Raw genomic sequence first — 21,572 nt, 5'->3', positions numbered from 1 at the left:
ACATGGGCTCCTGCCACCATGAGCCATATGGTTAAATGAGTGTGTAAACATCAGCCCAGTTACGTGTGTGTACGTGCCCGTGCAAGCGGATATGTGTGTACACACGTGTGTAAGCACATGTATGTACACATGTGTACATGTGTACGTGTGTGTGCGCACACGTGCACACGTGTAGGTGGTGGCCAGAGGTCGACATCCACGCTCTTCTTCAATTGCTCTCAATCTTACGTTATTGACGTATTTATTGGTTTTTTGAGGCAGCCTTCCATTTTACAGCCGAGGTTGTCCTAAAAGTCAGACTAGGCTGGCTGGCCTCGAACTCAGAGATCCTCCTGCCTCTGCCTTGCAGTGCTGGGATCATGGGTGTGCCCTGCAGCCCTTGGCTCTCAATAGGATCTTGCAGAAGCCCTCGACCATTGGCAGCGCTCCTCAGCCCTCGGCCCAGTTACATATCGGATCCGCTTTAGCCTCTCCACTGACCAGCCTCTCAGGGTTCACGGCGGGGAGCACCTGGCACGTCAAGGCGTCCCGTACAGGTCACGGTTGCCTCCTCCAGAACCCAGGCAGGAACAAAGGCCCTAGTGTTGGATGGGTGATAGAGTCTAGGAGGGCCTGGGACAGCCAGCCGGGGTCAGCCTAGGCTTTGATGTTTGGGGTACTGGCAAGGTCAACTGGGCTAGTGCCTTACCACCCCTAACAGGTCCCTGTCTGTCACACATTCCTTCCGAGAAGGTTCCAAAAATTCCACACATTCCAGCGTACTGCCTTTATCTGTGGCCTTCCTTTTTACAGAGCACGGAGAAGGAGCTCACCTGACCCTCCGGCCCTGCCTCCTTGTGCCCTCTGCCCCACCTTAGGAAGCTGCAGATGCCAAATTAGAGCTCCCGGCCACTACTCACTGAGGAAGGCTTACGTGCCAGCCCTCTCCCGCACACTCCAGCCAAGGCCTGGGAGGCAAGAATTTTAATTAGTACCTCAGTGCCATAGACCCGGGTGTTGAACTTCGGTCCCCCCCTCCACATGCTGGGCAAGCACTCAATCACCGAGCTACACACTAACCCTCCTTCCTTACATTTTGTTTAGAGCTCACTAAGTTCTCAGGGCTGGCCTTGAACTCACTCTGCAGCCCACGACAGCTTTAAACATGTGATCTCCCCACCTCGGCGGAGAAGCTGGGGTTGCAGGCCTGAGCTATCAGGCCTGGGTGCAGTCCCATTCATACTGAGAGGAAAACTGAGGCTCCAGCAGGCAGACTGACTTGCATCAAATGCTACAAAACCAGGGCAAAAGCCGGGAGAGTGGGTAAAGACGTGACCCACTCCCTAGGTCAGCTGACAAGAGAGGTCACGTGATATGCCCAAGGTCACCCAGTATATATAAAGGAGTAGACACAAACAGGGCTCATCCTTTGATCTTAGATCAGGAGTAATTTTTTAATAGTTTTATTTATTTATTTATTATATATAAGTACACTGTAGCTGTCTTCAGACACACCAGAAGAGGGCATCAGATCCCATTACAGATCGTTGCGAGTCACCGTGTGGTTGCTGGGAATTGAACTCAGGACCTCTGGAAGAGCAGTCGGTGCCTCTAACCACCGAGCCGCCTCTCCAGCTCCTGTAGTAATCTTTGCTCTCAGGGTCAGAGCTGTCAGAGGTGGCTCCTGCTTTCCCTCTTCCTAATGCTTGATCAACCACCCTCCATGTCAGGATGCTGTGGGATCCTTGTCCCTCACCCCACAGCAAGAGAATTAGGGACTGTGATCCCGGTCTGAAGCTCAGTGGTTAGAGCCTTTGCTCTGCATTCACAAGGGCCAGCACCACATAATCACATAATACAGAGGCACCACGGCCCACGCCTGTTACCCCAGCATGCGGAGGCAGGCACGGAGGCAGGAAGGGGCTAGATGGATCGATGGATGGTTAAGGGTGCTTGCTGCCTTTGCAGAGGACCGGAGTTCAGTTCCCAGCACCCACAAAAGGTGTCTCGCAGCCGCCGTAGCTCCAGAGGCTCCAACACCCTTTTCTGGCTTCCGAGGGCACGCATTCAGAGCACACTCGAGTGCGCGTGAGTAAAGATAAAATCTTTAAGGAAAGAAGGGAGGGAGGGAAAGAAAACGCAGTCCGTGCCGGAACTGAGTTAGCACTGGGTTGGAAGAGCCCAACGAACACCAAAGTCTGAGGTGGTCTTAGCGGGCGCCGAGGACACGGTGTCCCGGTGACCTTGAAGGGCCCAGGAGGACAATGCCAGATCCTAGGACACAGGAACTGGAAAAGGATTCCCGGACAAGGTGTCAGCTCTACCTTGACGAATTTTAAAAGGACAGACATAAATCCACAAATAGATATATGGACACAAATCAATGGAGGGTAAGTAGAGGCTCGTGGTCAAAAAGGAAAGGAAAGGTCAAAAAGGAAGGGGGGTCTTCATTAGGTGACAGCCAGGTGGCTCTGATCAGAGATGGCTCAGGATAGGCAGAATCAGTGTGTCCCAGCCCTAGGTCCCAGGATCCGGTCACACATCTCCTAGCCTTTCTTCTAAACATTCAATGCTGCTGTCTCCTCGCCCGTGTCTAACCCCCCTCCCTGTCCATCTCCCTGTACCTGAGTCAAGGTGACGCTGGCTTCCTCTCCTCAGATCTTTGCATGAAGAGAACAGAAATTTCCTAACCTCCAACGGCCAGGTGTATCTCCAGCCGCCCCAGAGACAACGCCTGCCCCCCACACCTCCCCAGAGGAAACTTATTTCCCAGTCTCTGCCCTCCGCCTTGTCCCCTGTTTTTCCAGTCAGCATCCTTCATTAGCACGGACATCCCACATCCCATCCCTCCCTCTGCCTTTGGGTTGGAAGAGAGGTCTTTCCTCTTAGCCAATACCATATGTGCAAACCTGCTCACCCCATAGATTAGCCTTCCGCCCCAGCTTCCTCCCCCTCCTAACACAGCGTAAGCCTCAGCAAGAACCCATGCCAACCTCTCAGGCCCCCCGGGCTTCTAGCAGGAGCCTGCCTGTATCGGTCCTGACCGGGTCACCCCTCGCTCTACCGAAGCAAGGTCCCGACACTGCCCGGGAGCCAAGGTCTCCTGGGGCTTCCACATGCATTTTCCACCCTGGGCTGCCTGCCAGGTCTTATCAAAGCTTGACCTGTCTGCGTCATCCCGAGGCCTCTGGTACAATCTTCTCTCCCATCTTGGAAGCCCCTCCTTTCCCTGGATCTTCTCCTGGCAAGTTTCACGTTAGAGCAGTTGGCATGTGGAACTTGGATACCCCCCCTCCCCCCCTCCCTCCCTGACCTTTCATGATGGAGAGCCATGGCCGGGAAAGGAATACAGACTGGGCCATCCATTAGTCAGTCCTGAGTGTAAATTCTTGCCTGGTCAAGGGGGGGACTGGGAGAGGCCTCTCCTCTCTAATCTGTGCCTCCTTCCCTAGGAACTAGATCTAGGCTGCTGGGGTGAGGGGAACAGCGGTGTAGCATGTGGAAACCCTTAGCCCCCTCCTAAGCCTGTATCACTAAGTCCCCTGACCACCTCCTGGCCCTCACACACTCTGCAGGCTCCTCCCTAGGTCTCCCCACTTTTTTTTTTTTTTTTTTTTTGCCAGCTCCTATTTTGAGACAAGATCTTGTTTCTCCTGTTGTTGTCTTGTTTGTTTGTTTTCTTTTTTTTTTTTTTTGTTTTTGAGGCAGGGTCTCTTTGCATAGCCTTGACTATCTTGGGATTTACTGTGTAGAGCAGGGTGGCCCTGAAACCACCAGATCCAGCTGCCTCTGTCTCCCGTGTGCTGGGATTACAGGTGTGTGTGCTAGATCACGTTCAGCGTTTGGGGCGGGATCTTCCGTTGACCTGGTTGGCCTCCATACAGAGCCGAGGATGACCTTGGATTTCTTATCCTTCTGCCTCTACCTCCCCAGTGCTGGGGCTTCAGGGGTCCTGCTTCACCACACCCCATTCATGAGGGGCTGGGGGTGGAATGAAGGTTTCACGCATGCCGTGGGAGCATTCTGCCAGCTGAACCTCGTGCCCAGGCTTCAGTGGTATGAACTCAACCTGGCCCTTACTCCTGTCATTGCCTGCCCCTGCCCTCCCTACTTCCTAAGAGCTGAGCTGAGCTGAGTGACCTCATGACCCCACTCGGTGGTCATAGCCAGTCGGTGTCCTTAGCTCTGATGACCCTGAAATCCCTCCCTTCTTCCTGTCCTGAACCTGCAGTGTCGCCCAGGAACCATTGCCAGACAGGATGACTTCCTGATGCCTCAGCATAGTTTGGTGGCCCTGCATGCCAGCTCTGAACCTTTCTCTGTGATGATCTTAGCTGTCCCTCCCAAACTACTGCATACCCAGAGCATAAGCTCCTGCCAGACAGCTGGTCACTGCTGTCCTTAAAGATCCAACTTCAGAGACATCTAATCTCTGAAGCCACCTTACTACCCCAGCAGATTGGAACTCAATGGCCCTACACACACACACACACACACACACACTCACACACTCACACATACTCATACATACTCTCACACACTCATACACACTCACACACACATACACACACACTCTCACATACTCATACACACACACACTCTCACACATACTCACACATATACTCACGCACACACATACTCACACACTCACACACATTCATATACACACAGCACTCACACACACACATACACTCACACATATTCTCACACATTCACACATTCACACACTCACTCTCTCACACACACTCTCACACATACTTTCACACACTCACACACTCTCACACACACTCATATACACTTACACACATATATACTCACACTCACACACACTCACACTCACAACATACACACATATTCTCACACACACACTCACACTCACACTCACTCACACACCCACACCCACACCCATACCCACATGAAGGCCCTGTTTGTGTTGTGCCTGTTGACCTTCCACAGGTCTGCCAGGCCTCTCAGGGCAGAGCGTTTTTTGGTCTCCACTGTAGCCTCAGCCTCAAGCACATGTCGGCCAGTGATGCTTGAACAGACACTCGTTGCATGACTGAAAGGATAAGGGAGTGGATGGCTGTGTGATGTCTGTCATCTAGGCAATGAGTTCAAGGTCATCTTTAGATATCAGGGCAGCCTGGGCTACATGAGACCCTGCATCAGAATTAACCAAAGGGGGAAAAAATACCACGAAGGAACAAGGGGTGTCCATGGGAACCCTCAGTCTAGGAAGAGCAGCCCTCACCATGGTCTCCCTGCCTCTCCTCAGCTTGGAGATGATACAGACGGCCTAACAGGCACAGGGCAGCCACGTGTCCATGGAGTGAAGGAGACCCGTAGCCAAATGAAACCAGGGAGAAACAGGGGGTCCTTGTATTCCAGAAGACAAAGATGGGAAGCTAGAACCTCCCAATACAGATATCAGAACGTCCCCCAAAGTTTGGAGCACTGGATGGCAACGGCCTGGATTCAATAGTCTGAGGCAGGAGACTGGCCAGGAAGAAGCCTGATGCCAGAGACCTGGGGTGAGAGAAGATAGAGCGGGTCCCATAGACAGATCCCAGCTGAGCTATGAGCAGGCGGAGTCCTAAGTGGGACCCTCCAAGAGTCTCTACTGCTGCCAGAGATCCGCATGCTGACACTTAAAACACGGTTGCAGACAATCCTTTTGTGTGTTCGAGAGAGCATCTTATGCAGCCCAGGCTAGCCTCTGACTCTCTCTATATCTAAGGACGACCTTGAAGTCCTGACCTTCTCACTGCTGTCTCCCAGGTTCTGGAATTTGCAGAGCATGCCACCACACTGGTTTATACAGAACTAGGGGCTCTGTGTACGGCCTGGGGCTTTGTGGGTGCCAAGAACCTTCTAACCACAGAGCCACTTCTCCATCTCACTTCTCTGAGATGAGCTGCCTCCCAGGTCTGCCCCTTTGACCTCACGTTTAAACAGCCCCATACAGGTTATGGACAAGGCCTCTGGTCCGTGGCCAGTGTTCCCCTTGACGGTCCCACCCTGAGTGGAAGAGGCACCTCACATAGGCTTCTTTGTCTCAGTCCAGGCTCCCTATGTCTCACCCCACACCCCCGCCCTTCCAAGGGAAAGATGGAGGGGTAGCATTGGACCTCTGTCTCTTACCAGTCCCCGTCCTGTGGGTGTTAGCTCAAAAGGAAAGATGGAGAGTGGGCTGTTCATGAGCTTCAGTGCACAGAGGACTTGGAGAGCTCCCAGTGGCTCCTGCTGCCTTCTCGCAGGACAGCTATGGACCAATAGTCCTCCTAGAAGCATCTGAAAAAACCAAGAGAGGCGTTGTTGGCGTGTCTGCTCCGGATGTTGTAGTGTTACCAACCTTAGCCAGTTTCTATTTTTTTTTTTTAATTTTTTATTTTTGGCAAGAGGTCTCCTCATTGACTTAATACTTATTTAATTTATTTTTCTTGGAGACAGGGTCTCACTATGTAACCCAGGCTGGCTTCAGCCCCAGCCTAATCCCAGCCAGGCTCTGTGCTGGCAGGTGTGTGTCCCCCACATCCTCACCCTGTCCTCCGAGCTGACCTTGCAGAACTAAATCGGGGATTCCCTGGGGTCCTACTCTGGTCTAGGAACATCCGATCTGCAGGAAGTCACAGCGGGCTGGGGTGCAAGCTCTTCCCGGTGTCCCTGAACCCCAGAGCACTGCGTTGCCTCGGGATCAGGAGCAAAATTGCTCAGGTCTGGAGTGTCAGGCTTTCAACTCCTGGGTCTGGCCCCGCTGAGCTGAGCGTCTTCTAGGCTGCGATGCCGAGCATCACCAGTAGGTGCCGCTGTCCAACATTCCATCCTCGAGCCCCCGGGTGAAGTTTTACGTGAGACCCCGGAAGCTTCCTCCAACAACCACTGGCCTCAAACACAGTGCAAGTGCATTTTAGAGGCGAATGAGGTGTTCTCTCACTGGGGAAGGAAGATGTATCAGTTGTAGGTGTTTCTTTATAACCATTGCTTGATCTTCAACCTACAGTTGTGCGCTTAAAGGATGCAGAGATTCAGAATGACTCCATGGGTAGGAAACACGCCTAGGACTGATTAGCATACGGGGCAGGACGTGACGTGACGGTATCCATAGACGGAAGCATCAATATAAAACCCTAGTGAGAAAATGAGGCAGACAGATGGATTGCATCTGGAGGCCTGGGGCTTACGGAGAGACGGTTTAATAACATCTGTCCTCAGAGGCACTCAGGGTCCCCACCTATGCAGCTCAGGGATGAGAGGAGAAGGGCAGGGGCCAGGTGAGCTGGCCTTGTGGGAGGAGAATGTCTCCCCGAAATTAATAACGGGATTCAAAAGTACACGTGTGGGGCTGGGGAAGTCCAGTGGTTAGAGAATTTTGCCTAGTGTGCATGGAGACCTGGGTTTAGTCCCTAGCACCACCCCCACGGTGGGCGGTGGTGCACACTCAGGAGGTGGAGGCAGGGGGATCAGTTCAAAGGGAGAGAGACTGAAGGGGGCTAAAGGCGCTCTGAGAGACAGGATGGACCTGAATAAACGCGGGAAGCAGGGGCTGACACTGCTGGATCAGCTTTGGAAACTTTAAACGCCATATTTCCCTGCACTCAGGTGGTAGAGGCAGGTGGATCTCCATGAGTCCAAGGCTAGCCTGGGCCACACAGTTAGATCCTGTCACAAAACAAACAACTCCAATATCATTGTGTGAGTTCCAGAGTGTGTGTGTGTGTGTGTGTGTGTGTGTGTGTGTGTGTGTGTGTGTGTGTGCGTGCGTACGCGCACTTGAGCGCACAGGGGTCATCGCTGCATATTGGACTCAGGTCCTCAGGTCTCTACAGCATATGCCTTTACCTGCTAAGCCCCTGATGACCAGGGAGGAGGTGGAAAATAGAGAATTCACGGATGAGGACACCAGATACATAGGGAAGAGGGACTGTGCTGGCTTCTCCAGGCCTCCGGTTTCAGGCCTGGCAGATGGCTTAGGACAGTGTGTGGTGGATTTGCCAGCTTCTTTTGCTGGCCCATTTGTTCTCTGCCTGTCCAGCAAGGAGTGTGTCTGTGGGAGAGGCAGACATATAGACAGTGGCAGTGGCCTCCCAGCTGGCCTCTGGCTGGTAGGATTCTGTCACGAGGATTTGTGGGCACCAGAGCTGGCCTCTCAAAGTCCCTGTGAGAGGCCTCTATGTGTGAGCTAAGTCAGCTGTGTCCTTGTTGCACACACTCTGGTAGGTGAGAATTGGCCCTTAGGCTCCTCCATGAAGCCAGGAAGTCCTGCTGGGCTGAGGAGCAGAGAAAGAGAGAGAGAGAAAGGGGGAGAGAGAGAGAGAGAGAGAGAGAGAGAGAGAGAGAGAGAGAGAGAGAGCACTTCCCAACCCCAAGGCCCAAGGGCGACTGAGGGTCTTGTTCACGGAAGGACAGATTCCTTGGCACTGCTGGGGTGTGGACCCTTCCCTCCTAACGTTTATTGGCTCATTGGCAACATTAGATGCTCCTGGCTAACAGGGCTCTGGGACACTGGCCTCAAGAGCTCCCACTGGTGGGTGTGTGCACAGTGGGTGTGTGCACAGTGGGTGTGTGCACAGTAGATATGTAGACAGTGGGTGTGTGCACAGTGAGTGTGTGCACTGTAGATGTGTAGATGGTGTATGCACAGTGGGTGTAGGCACAGTGGGTGTGTGCACAGTGGATGTGTAGACAGTGTGTGTGTGCACAGTGGGTGTGTGCACAGTAGATATGTAGACAGTGGGTGTGTGGACAGTAGATATGTAGACAGTGGGTGTGTGCACAGTAGATATGTAGACAGTGGGTGTGTGCACAGTAGATATGTAGACAGTGGGTATGTGCACAGTAGGTGTGTGGACGGTGGGTGTGTGCACAGTGGGTGTGTGCACAGTGAGTGTGGGCACAGTAGGTGTGAGCATAGTGAGTGTGTGGATAGTGGGTGTTTGAACAGTGTGTGTGCATAGTGGGTGTATGCACAGTGGATGTGTGCAGAGTGAGTGTGTGCCCAGTGGGTGTGTGCACAGTGTGGGGGTGTGCGAGGTCAGAGAACTCTGAAGAGTCAAGTTTAGTGGCAAGCCCTTTACTCAATGAGCCAGCAGTCCCAAGGCAGAGGCAGGTGGATCTCTCTGAGTCCAAGGCCAGCCTGGTCTACAAAGTGAGTTCCAGGACAGCCAGGGCTACACAATGAGATCTTGTCTCAAACAAACTAAAAAGGGCTCTTGAAGTTACGAGAGAAGCTTTCACCCCGACTCTCTCATTTTTGACACGGGGTCTCGAGATCCTGGATTTGCTGTTGATAATCTTGAACTCCTGACCCTGCCTCCACCCTCACAGGCGGACATTACTGTTGTGAGCCAACATGGCCATCTTGTTTTAGCTCGTGGCTTCCCCGTCACTTCCACTTAAGGGCTTCACTCCCGTGTTAAAATGGAAATATCCCGAACATGTAAGTCATTTACACATGTGTAGAAGTTGGCAATACTGTCATGTAAGTATTGAGGTGATTGGAATCCCCTATCATACACAAACCTTTGCCCCAGTATCTTTTCCCCAAGTCACGCTTTCTGTGGTGTCCTGCAAAATTCCATTACACATTCACCCCTAGTTAAGATTTAAAATGCATAATTATCGGTCCCCAGCTCCGGAAAAAAAAAAACAAAAAAAAATGCATAATTAGGGTACGAAAGGCCACTCCCCTCCCACCTTCGGCCTCTGTTTGGCCAACCAGACTCCTAAGAAGATACCTTGCTTTCCTTCTTGGAGACGGTTCTCCATTCACAGACTTCCCACTGTCAGCATGGCTCAAAGGTGTCCAGAGCGGGAGGGAGAGGGGGATGGGGAGGGGGAGGGGGAGGGGCAAGACCCAAGCCCTTAGCTCTAGGTTGGTCCATCTGCCTGGCAGTGAGCGATGGCTCTTGGTGTTCATGGGACAGTCATGAGCTTGCTGGGAGCACAGGACACAACACTCCTTCTGTACCTGTATTCTCAGCATCCTGATGGGAGGTCAGAGAGGGGTGGTGCTGGGCTGGTGGGAGAGAACCCTCTTCCACTCGGATAGCCCCATCTTCTTTGAGTTCTTTCAGTTTCTCCAAAGGCCCTTTGGGGGCTTGAAAGGAAAACCGAAGGTCATCATCCTAACATTGGGGAGACTAGGCTAGCCTTGGCTACTTTGTGAGTTCTGGGTCAGCCTGGGCTACTTCAGACCATTTCAAACACAATAGAGGGAGGGGGAAGGGAGTAGGGAGGAGAGAGGAAGGGGGCAGGCTAGGCAGATGGCTTCGTGCTTTCCATAAGAGCATAAGGACCAGAGTTTAATCCCCCAGAATCCATGATAGACATAACAACAGCCAGGTGGCGGAGGCACATGCCTTTAATCCCAGCATTCAAAAGGCAGGGGCAGAGGCAGGCAGATCTCTTTGAGTTCAAAGCTAGCCCAGTCTACAGATCGAGTTCCAGGACAGTCAGGGCTACACAGAGAAATCCTGACACTACCTCTGGTCTCCACGTTCATGTACACATACCTATACAGCACACTCAGAGAAAGAAATGTTTCTTGGGAAGGGAGTCAGGACTGTGACAGTCACCCAAGGGAAAACAGAGCTCAGAGCAGGGAACGGATGGTACTTGGAGCGGGGTTCAGGAGCGCCAGCGCTGCGGCCACACAGTACCTGTTCACCATGCCCCATTGTCTCTCTGTACCTTATGCTGATCACCTGGATTGGTCTGATTAGCCAGGACCCATCAAACCAGCTCTGTGACCACAGCGGAAATCAACAGACTAATGCAACCGACAAGGAGCCCAGAGGAGCGGGGGGGGGGGGGGGGGGGGGGGGGGGGGCAGCCTCTACCCTCTCTTCCTCTTGATGTGTGGCCTTGCCCAAGGCGCAGGCCTTGCCCAAGGCGCAGACCTCAGCGGACCTCTGCGGCCTCCTTGGGAGAGCAGTGGTGTACCTGCCCAGCTCTGAGCTCTGGAGACAATGAGTGTATTCTTCTGAGCAGTAACAATGATAATTAGCAACTGTAACCACTGGGGCTGCAGTTGAGGCCCCTTGGTGCCATGACAATGAAAGGTTTTGAGGTTGGTTTTTTTTTTTTTTTTAAATCTCTAGGTGGGGGAATTTTTTGGCCTCGTATTGATCTCTGGGGTTTGTGCAGTTGATACCGGGGAGGCACGGAGGCCTGGGGCGTCTTTAGTCTCCCTTCAGCACCATTTGATGAATAAGCCAATGCCTGCCTCTTCCCCCAGTGGCCTTCAAGTTGCCTTTCTTTCCTTCTTTCTTTCTTTCTTTCTTTCTTTCTTTCTTTCTTTCTTTTTTCTTCCTTCCTTTCTTTCTTTCTTTCTTTCTTTCTTTCTTTCTTTCTTTTTGTTTTTATTTTTCCAAGACGGGATGTCCTGTAGCCCAGGATAGCCTAAAGCTCTCTATGCAGCCATAGTTGCCCCTGACTTCCTGACCCTCCTGCCTCCAGTTCTCAGATGCCCGGATTACAGACCACCTTCTTACTGGAGGTGGGATTCAGGATTTCTCAGGACTCCACCTTCTCTGCCAGCCTGCATCCCATCCATTTAAAGAGACAGCAACCTGGAGATCTTAGAGATTTGGGCCTTGGCCACAAACTAGCCTGAAACGGTGGCACTGAGTCCCTTCCACCTATCCCTCTTAGTGGGCTGATTGACGAGCTAGGGTGTGTGCGTGAAGCCCCCAGGGGTGATCCCGGTGCAACCAAGCCAGCTTCACTTGAATGTGGGCTCACTAGGTCTCCAGCTTTCAACCATGGGTCACACAGTGACCGTTGTCAGCATTACTAACACGGAGTGGAAGTTTGTTTGAATAAAGCAGATAGCGGACTCACTCTCCCCATTGACTCCTCGAACTGACAGAGAAGCTCCCGTTGGGTGGGATGTGGCTCAGGTTGTCTGACTTCATGTGGCCCTAGTGACATCCCCAGTGCCTTATGAACTTGGGTGATAGCCCTGAAATCCCAGCACTGGGCAGTTGAAGCAAGGTGGTCAGGAGTTCAAGGTCCTTCCCAGCCTGTGATTGGAGGCAAATTCAACACTCTGGTTCCTAGGAAGGTCAGGTTCTCCTTCAGCACAGCGCCAGGGTAGGACTGGGACTCAGGAAAGATGGGACATTTGTACTGGTTTGAATGTGATGGCCCCCATTAGTCTTGGGCAGATGAATACTTGTTCCCCAGTTGGCCATCTTTGGGAAGAAAGAAAGGAAGGAAGAAAGGAAGAAAGGAAGAAAGGAAGAAAGGAAGGAAGAAAGAAAGAAAGAAAGAAAGAAAGAAAGAAAGAAAGAAAGAAAGAAAGAAAGAGGAAAGAAAGAAACCAATCCTTGGATTGGCCATGCCCAGAAATCGAGACACATTATAGTAAAAAGTTTAGAACAAGAAAGCTCTAGGTGTTCCCATGGGAAGCAGCATTGTGCATGATGTAATGGACGAGTCCTCTTGCGGTCTTCAGATGGGAGGGAAAGACAGTCAGGGTGTCCTGAGGAAATGCTTCCCACCCTCCTGTTCTTTAATCCCAGAGAAGATGCTTAACGGGGGCGGGGGGGGGGGGTAACAGTGAGTTCAAGAAAGAAGAAGCCGGGTTTGGGGATTTAGCTCAGTGGTAGAGCGCTTGCCTAGAAAGCGCAAGGCCCTGGGTTCGGTCCTCAGTTGGGGGGCGGGGGGGGGGAAGAAGCCCCGAGCAGGGGAAACTGCCAAGGGCTGAGAATGCAGCCTGCTCAGTGAAGTCTGAGTGTGACAAGATACAATGAAAACGTTTAAGTCAGTGGAATCAGCCTTCCAAATGCTGTGACCCTTGAATACAGCTCCTCAGGCTGTGCTGACCACCCCCCCTCCCTTAAAATTATTTTCATTGTTACTGTGTAACTACAATTTGCTACTGTTGTCTTTTTTTTTAAAGAGAGGTATCTTTCTTTTTTTTTAACATTTATTTATTTATTTTGTATACATCATACAGCTTTCTGCCTGCATGTATGCTTGCATGTCAGAAGAGGGCATCGGATCCCATTACAGATGGTTGTGAGCCACCATGTGGTTGCTGGGAATTGAACTCAGGACCTCTGGAAGAGCAGCCAGCGCTCTTAACCTCTGAGCCATCTCTCCAGCCCCTATCTCTCTCTTTTTTAAAAGAATTATTTATTTGATTTATATCAGTACATTGTAGCTGTCTTTAGACACCAGAAGAGGGCATCAGATCCCATCACAGATGGTTGTGAGCCACCATGTGGTTGCTGGGAATTGAACTCAGGACCTCTGGAAGAGCAGTCAGTGCTCTTAACCACTGAGCCACCTCTCCAGCCCGTGTTGTGGGTCTTAATGTAAACATCTGATATGTAGGATATCTGATATGCGGCCCCTGAGAAAAGGCCATTTGACTCCCCAGAGGGGTTGAAACCCACAAGTTGAGAACTGCTGATTTAAAGGCTGTTACTTCAGAGCCAGGTTCTCAGGATGACCTCAGCTTTGGGGACATCTAAGGAAGATTCAGATTGTTTTCCCATGATAGGGAATCAGGGAATCCAAACAGGCTGTGGTTCCCAGCACTCGGGAGACCGAGGAAGGAGGGCAAGTGTTTGAGGCCAGCCTGGGTGACTTGTCAAGGTGCTGTCACAAAAACGAAAACCAAAATAATGTATCTCTGCACATTGCATATATAGGATTCAAATTTAAGGGCAACCAGGCCCTGAAAGATGGCCCAGTGGCTATGAACACTGGCTTCCCTTCCAGGGGACCTGAGTTCAAGTCCCAGCACTTATCAGGCCCAGCCTGATAACTTTCTGTAACTCTAGTTCCAGGAGATGCAGTACCCTTTTCTGGCCGCCTCGGGCATCAGGCGCACACGTGATGCACACACATATACGCAGGCAAAACATATACACAAAATAAAAATATTTAATTTAAGGGTGACTGAAAGACGATAGGGAGTAGAAAACAAACTCGAGTTTGGGGATAAAAGTCGGTTGGTAAAGCTGACCCAGCATGTGCAAAGTCCTCGGTCCACCTCAGGCATGCGCAAAGCCCTCAGTTCATCCTCAGCACAAATCAACTTGGTGATGCACACCTGTCACCCCAGCATTTGGGGGATGGAGGTAGGAAGTCAGAGCTATCCTTGGCTACAGAAGAGAGACTATCTTCTATCTGTATGGATATAGTACCCGTCAGCAATACATCCGATGGCTTATGGCTTAAGCGGGAAATAGGCGAAACATCCAGGAAGCAGAGAGAATTCTGGGGTAGAGCCATGCTCAGGAGACTCGTCCAGGGAGATGTGACAAGATAGACGCACGGTACCTATGCACAGGTAACCAGCCACAGGCTGACTGCAGGTGAAAATAAATGGGTTTCGTAATGATCTAGTTAGAGAAGAGTCTGTAAAATAATCTACAAGTATATTTTGAGTCCCAGTATTTCTGGGAACATGGGGCTGGGAGGAGAGCCAGACCTAACTTTTTTTTTCTTTTCTTTTTTTCGGAGCTGGGGACCAAACCCGCTGAGCTAAATCCCTAACCCCCAGACCTAGATCCAGTGTAGGGCTAGCCTGGGTTACACAATAGCCTGTCTCACAACAAAACAAATGGGAAAGAAAACGCCAGAGGAAAGTGAACCAGTCTCATGAAAAGCAGAAAAAGCACAGAAAGGGGAAAATCATTGAATAAACAGAAGAGGTCTAAAATTACTGCTAATGATACATGTCTCTCTCGCACACAAATAAACGTTACAAAATTTTTAATTAAAAACTATTCTTCTCAAGGGACTCAGGGGTAACTGGAGAAACTAAAACAACTTCCTGGCCTGGATTCAATTCCCGGACTGCACGTTAAAGGATGAATGCCTTCAATGTGGTGGCACTCACTTCTAATCCCAGAACCTGGGATGCAGAGGCAGGTGGATTGCTGAGTTGGAGGCCAGCCTGGTCTACACAGACCCAGGGCAACCTGCTCTACAGAGTGAGTTCTGGCACAGCCTGGGCTACACAGAGAGTCCCGTCCCCAAAACAGACTGTGACACATATCTGCAACCCCAACACTCCTACAGCAAGATGGTTTAGAGGCAGAATTGACAAGTACAGGGGTTGGCCAGCCTGGGTCTGTGCCATGAGATATCCCATCTCAGCAGGGTGGCAGGTGAGAACCAACTCTCAGAAGTTGACCTCTGACCTCCATGTAACACTAGGACACGTGCAGACCCACACTTACACTTAGATCACACGCGCGCACACACACACACACACACACACCTTTTAATAAGAAAAAAGAGTTGTGCCTGCAGAGGTCAGAAGAGGGCATCAGAAGGAACTGAAGTTACAGACCTTTCTGAGCCTCTGCGTGGTTGCTGGGAATTGAACTCAGGACCTCTGGAAGAGCAGTCAGTGCTCTCAACCGCTGAGCCATCTCTCCAGCCCCCAGGGAGATATTCATTCTCTGGCCATTCCTCGGAAGCCTCAACAGGAAAGTCCCTGTCACCCATCATGTGATGGCTGAAATATAAAAGGTAAAGAATCGCCTGTTTGAGAAGCCTCGGAACATTGCTGCTGCCCACACGGCTCCTATGCTAGAGTCTGTCTGGCATGCACGAGATCCTGGCTTCCATCCCTGCTGTTGTAAAAGTGAGCGTGGTGGGCCTTGCCAGAAAGTGGAAGGTCAGGGTTCAAGGCCACCCTCAGCTACATAGTGAGTGTGAAGAGGCACCCTCTCCGACTGAGGTTTTGTGTCTGCTTCAGGGTTCCATGGAGTCTAAACTGGCCTTGAAGCCACTGTGTAGACCAGGCTAGCCTCAGCCTCCTGAGTGCTGGGATTAAAGGCATGCACCACCGGGCTGGTGACCCTTTTAATTTTACAAACGAGGAGACTGAGGCCCAGAGAGTCTGCCACGGAGAGAAGATTCAACACTGAATAGCTGGGGCAGGGTTGGGTAGAGGGGGTTCCGTTGGGGCAGGGCCAGGAAGGGTCAGGAGGTGACAGCCTTCTCTGTGCTGTAGGCAAGGCATCGTCTTGTAGTACTGGCCTCTCTGAGATGCAAGGTCTGCCCCAGGCTTAACCAGCCCAAACACAGAGTCCCCTGTCCTCCTGTCCAGGCCAAGTGCCACCTCTACTTGCCTCCGGCTACCCTGCTGAAGGAGGCCTCCCATCCCTTGGCCCAGGGAAAGTCCAGGACAATGCATTCAAACCAAAAACATCTCTGTCTTTCTCCCCAGAACAATGGCTGTTAACGAGTGTGGAACTGGAGCAGAGAGAAGTGAATTCCAGAGGCTGAGGGCCTGCATTTGTGGGGTACAGGGGTGCTGGGGAGAGCTTTTCTTCACCTTCAGCCACTACCCTTTTCCCCAGAGGCATATTCCCAGGAAAAACGCTGGGCCCTGCCCCTCACCCTCTCTGAGGACTCAAGCCTGAAGAGGACTGGCACCCCCTCGCCAGCCTCACCCTGGACACTTGCCACCCACCGGGAAGTTAGCGAAGCCAACCGTTTAAAACAGCTCCCTCCACACCCCCAGCAGGGTAACCCGCTTCCAAGACCTTCCTGCTAGAAGCTCAAGGGTGACCTGGAGGTCAGATCCCCACTTCCCTTACCCCCGGGAACCCCACAAGCTTAATCTCTCTCTTTTTGTTTTTTTTTTTGGGGGGGTAGTTGAGACAGCGAGTTCTTGTCGCGAGCGGGAGATGACGCATTTTTCTGCAGCCACAAGCCACTTTTGACGGGTCCGCCCCATCGGGGAGCAACGGAAACCTCGTCCCACCCAGCACGGCTTTTGTCTATAACGCATGTTTATCTTATTTGGAAGATTTTTGCGGGTTCTCCAGCGCATACTGCCCTGAGGGGGACGCAGGCCGCGGAGGGGCGAAGGGAAGGGTAAGAGGCACTCTGAGGGCTCGATGCCTGGTGGTTACAGCACATTTAGGGTGGGGGAGAAATATCCCCCCCCCCGCCCCCGGCACCCTCCGTGCCCCACAAAGACGCTGGAGACCTAGCCACATCCCAGGCCTGTCTTTTCTGGGTCTCTCCTCAGTACTTGCTCTGATGGTCTGGTTTGTTTTGGGCTGACTCTCGGGTAGTCCAGGCTAACCTTGAGCTCACTGTGCAGTGGTAGGGGCCCTTGAACATCTGATCCCCCGCTTCCTCCCCCATGAGCCCTCCCCCATTCCCGCCTAAGTTCTCCCTTCTTTTCAAAGATAGGGTCTCATAGAACTCAGGCCAGCTCTCGCTGTCTCTCTATAGCTGAAGCTGGCCTTGAACTCTTAATCCTTCTGCCTCACCTCCCAAGTGCTGAGAGCCTGGAAGCAACCACCTCCTGAATTTTTTCTCCTAAGAGTTACTTCTTTTATGTTTGTGTGGGTGTGTACCTGACCGGCTTTATATGCGCCACATAAATGCAGGTGCCCAGCGAGGCCAGGAGAGGGCGCCAGCTAACCCGGAGTTGGAATTACATGTGGGCGTTCGCCACCTGATGCAGGTGTTGGGAACTGAGTCCAGGTTCTTTGTAAAAGCAGTGAGTTCCCTTAACCACTGAGCTATGTCCCCAGCCTGTCTCCTCATAGTTCTGACCGTGGGAATGTTCTTCCTCAGGTTGAGACCAAACTGGCTGCTTCCTGGCTTGCCCTCAGTACTCTCATCTAAGCTACATCAGAATACTCTAGGGGCTGGAGAGATGGTTCAGGGGTTGGAGAGATGGTTCAGGGGTTAGGGACACTTCGTTATTCTTGCAAAGGACCTGAGTTCAAGCCACAGCACCCACACCAGGCAGCTGACAACTGAACTGCTCATAACTTCAGTTTCAAGGTGTCTCCCTGGCCTCAGGCACAATTCTAGTCCCCCCCTCCCCACACACACAAATCTATAGTCTCCCACTGAGGCCATCTTTTTTCTTCCTTGTTTCCTCCCTGCCTCCTTCCTCTTCCCTTCTTTACCCCTCTCTCCCCTCCACCCTTTTAACTTACTGTGTAGCCAAGGCTGATCTCTAACTCACAATTCTCCTGCATCGGATCCCATTACAGATGGTTGTGAGCCACCATGTGGTTGCTGGGATTTGAACTTAGGACCTGTGGAAGGGCGGCCAGTGATCTAACCACTGAGCCATCTCTACAGTTGGAGCAGTCCTTTATATTCTTGGGAGTTCCTATTGTGCTAGTCATTAGCGCCCTGTGTCCTTGGTGACCACAGATTTAGGGTTCCCCTTCCCCTGTTGGGGCCCTCTCTAAACTGTCCCAGTATCCACAGAAGGCCACAGCCTTCCAGAGGGGCTCCCCAGTGTGTGGCACCTCAGATCAAGAGATCAGGGGACAGGAGGGAGAAGGGGGTACAGGATTGTGGCTTTGCCTGTTTCTAGTTGTACCAAGCAGCCCTCCTCCCTACGTGGGAGCCATGGGCATTCACCATGGAGACCTGTCTTGTTCCCCACACACCTCAAAGGTTGTCTCCCAGCCATTAGTGTCCATTTTAATATAGCTATTCAGAGGACTATCTGATTGATGTTTTAGGCCAGAGAGGGTGACTCACTCTGGCTTTTTGGACCAGTGGGATATTTTGGGACACAAAGCCTTGCAGCACCCAGCTGGCTCCCCGGCCTCTGTGGATGATGGACGGCCTCCAGACCCAAGCACCTTTGCCTAAAGCCAGGTAATTCTCAAGGGACCGTCCCCTCCAGACTGCAAGCGCACCATCAGGTCAGACACAGAGCAGAGTGCTTGCTTGCCCTGTGGGTCACAGTCTTTCTTTCTTTAAAAATTTTATTTTATTTTTAAAAGATTACTATTTTTTTTAATGTGCATGAGTGTTTGCCTGGAGAGAGAGAGAGAGAGAGAGAGAGAGAGAGAGAGAGAGAGAGAGTATACAATGCCTACGAAGGCCAGAAGGGGGCATCATATCCCTTGGAATCAGATATAAGGATGGTTACGAGCTACCATGTGGGTGCTGGGAACTCTACCTGGGTCCTTTGCAGCCAGTGAGGGCTGGAGAGATGGCTTAGTGGTTAAGGGCACTAGCTGTTCTTCCAGAGGTTCTGAGTTCAATTCCCAGCAACCACATGGTGGCTCACAACCATCTGTAATGAGATCTGATGCCTCTTCTGGTGTGTCTGAAGACAGCTACAGTGTACTCATAACATAAAAGAATAAATATTTTTTAAAAAGCAGCCAGTGAGCCATCTCTTTAGTACGTCTGTCTGTCTATCTATTTATCATCTATCTATCTACCTATCTATCGTGTGGTGTGTGTGTGTGTGTGTGTGTGTGTGTGTGTGTGTGTGTGTGTGTTAGGTGAGTGCACGTGAGTACAGGTCCCCTTGGAGGCCGGAGCTGGTAGTTTTGGCAATTAGGAGCCACCCACTGTTGGTGCTGGGAACTGAACTTGTGCCATCACCTGCTCGTCACTGCTCGGGCCACCCCTGCATCTCTGTCACCACCCCCTACACCCGTGAGGAATGAGTCGTTCCCATAGGAGCAAGACGGAGTCTTTAACGTATTCCTGAGCCAGTCCTGAAAAAGAAAGCAGAGAGAGAGGGGAAGGAAGGAAGGACAGGAGGAAGGAAGGACAGGTGGGCGGGCAGAAGGAGGGGCGGAAGGAAGGAAGGAAGACTGGCTACCTCTGGGTAGCAGAAAGATGTGATGTCTTCTTTCCTTTTGCAGCACAGGCTAGTCATGCTCCTGCCTCAGCCTCCTGAGTACCAGCAGAATGGAGGGCTTGTCATCTGTTTTTTTTTATGTTCCGTGTATTATACCGAGGTCCCCTGGGTGAGGGGGATGGGCACCGAGGCCGATCCCTCCTGACCACCCTGGAGGCCTCGCTGTGTGTGCTGCGTGGACAGCGTTCTGTATATATGTCTGAGGGATGAACTGATTGGCTCCTTCTTATTTTACCCTCCGGGGAGATATCCCAGGTTCTCCTGGTGAAGCTCCGTGACGATGAGGTGCACGGTGATTTCACACAGCTGATGGGATATGGCGGGGTACATCCATGCCTCCTTGTCCATGCTTAGTGGTGGGACTCAAACCTACGTCTCATTGCCTCTTAGGCACTTAACCACTGAAGTACACCTGCCAGTCAACGTCCGAATCTGTTAACTTAGAGACAGGAAATCGAGTATCCCAGGTTGACACGAACCTTGTTATGAGGTGTGTGCTGTGCTGTGGATGGAATCGTATTGAACCAGTTCCCCAACCACTGAGCTGCATCTCCGTGGATAACTTCAGCGGACACAGCCCCTGCTCTTCCGCAGAAGACCTGAAGAAGCAGCCACAAGTTCAGAGTTCAGGAGAAAAGCATGTGCTGAGCCCCTGAGACTTGGTGGGGGGGGGGGTGTTTGTTACTAGGACGAGATGCAGATTCTTCTGACTGATACATGCCTTTTTCTGTGCGGCCAGACCATTTTGCTTTAAGATCGCTTCATCTGTGGTGTGTGCAGGTACATGGGTTTCACGACGCACATGGGGAGGTCAGAGCGTAGCTCGGTTCCTCCAGTTCACGCACGTGCCCGAATGCCGAGCGGTCGGTCTTGCTGGCCCCGGATTATCAATTTACAAACCCAGACCATGACGACTCTCTGTGCCCTCTGCGACATAAGGGAGTGCAGCTTGGTCGGTCACATTCCCAAAGCTTCAGAAACAACCGGTCCAACAGAGGTGTCAGATCAAAGCCAGCTGGACATGGGGACGTCCTAGCCTTGGGTCCCTGGTGGCGATGCTCAAAACTGGGGATCAGCTTGCTGAGTCCTATAGCCCAGAGCTCAGTTCCTCTGCAAGGAACTACAGGAGAGAAGAGGAGGCCTCAGAGGGCATGTCCTAGTGTGATTCCAATTGCTGGGATGGCCGCCACGACCCCGAGCAGTTTGGGGAGTGAAGGGTTTACTTGGCTTTTACTTCCGGGTCACAGGTTCACCTCTGAGGGAAGTAGGAGAGGAAGGGCAGGCCCAGTGCCAGGCGCCTTTCTTAGAACCCCAGACCCATCTGTCTGGGAATGTGGCTGGGCCCTCCCACCCGATTAGCAATCAAGAAGAAAACCCCGCCCACCCGCAGGCGGCTTCCTCTTCTCCGGTGTGCAGACTTGAAAGCCAAGATAGGCTCTCAGAGGTAATGTCTGGATCTTCTGTTTAAATTGCGCGCGGATGCGGATGCGGATGCGTGCTAAGCTTGAGTGTCTGTGAAAGAGGGTTCACAGGCTTGGAGGCAGAGGCCATTGTGGGATGCTGGGTGTGTCCGCCTCTCACCTCGTGCCTTGATGCCTCCAGGCAGGGTCCCTCACTGAACCAGAAGTTCTCTGCCCAGCCAGCTCCAGCAGTCACCTGGTTCATCCTTCACAACCTCTGAGGTCTCGTGCATCCACGCCAGGATTCTTACCTGGGTGTTGGCGTCCAGAACCAGACCTTCTTGTACAGCAGGCACAGCAAGTGATCTTAACCACTGAGTAGCTCCCCAGCCCCTGGACCCGGGTTGGAATGGGCTATCCCCAATACCAGCTAGAAAGCTAGAAAGACTATCTCTGATTTTTTTTTTTTTTTTTTGGCAGCCCCAGAAACAAGGCAAGGTGAAGACCGTTTTATTGTCCAGGTAAGAAAATGTGAGCCCAGAGAGGGAAGACCAACCGCCTAAGGTCACACAGCA

At 51.9% G+C, this 21,572-nt stretch overlaps 1 long non-coding RNA gene across 16 annotated transcripts in view; it reads left to right on the top strand.

The window, feature by feature from the left end:
* LOC108349039 (uncharacterized) overlaps window positions 1-21,572 on the top strand; it is an 84,653-nt gene that overhangs the window by 38,297 nt on the left and 24,784 nt on the right. For 11 of the 16 annotated variants that reach the window (XR_010061005.1, XR_010061006.1, XR_010060992.1 and 8 more), the window contains one exon: window positions 14,735-21,518. This is a non-coding gene — a long non-coding RNA (uncharacterized LOC108349039). The remainder of the gene's footprint in view (window positions 1-14,734; window positions 21,519-21,572) is intronic. The other 5 variants (XR_010060996.1, XR_010061004.1, XR_010060998.1 and 2 more) reach the window with 5 other exon arrangements.

This window comes from Rattus norvegicus, chromosome 20, assembly GCF_036323735.1.
Source record: "Rattus norvegicus strain BN/NHsdMcwi chromosome 20, GRCr8, whole genome shotgun sequence".
Lineage (NCBI taxonomy): Eukaryota > Metazoa > Chordata > Mammalia > Rodentia > Muridae > Rattus > Rattus norvegicus.
The sequence above is the reverse complement of the archived record's forward strand: the minus strand, read 5'-3'. Positions and strand labels throughout refer to the sequence as shown.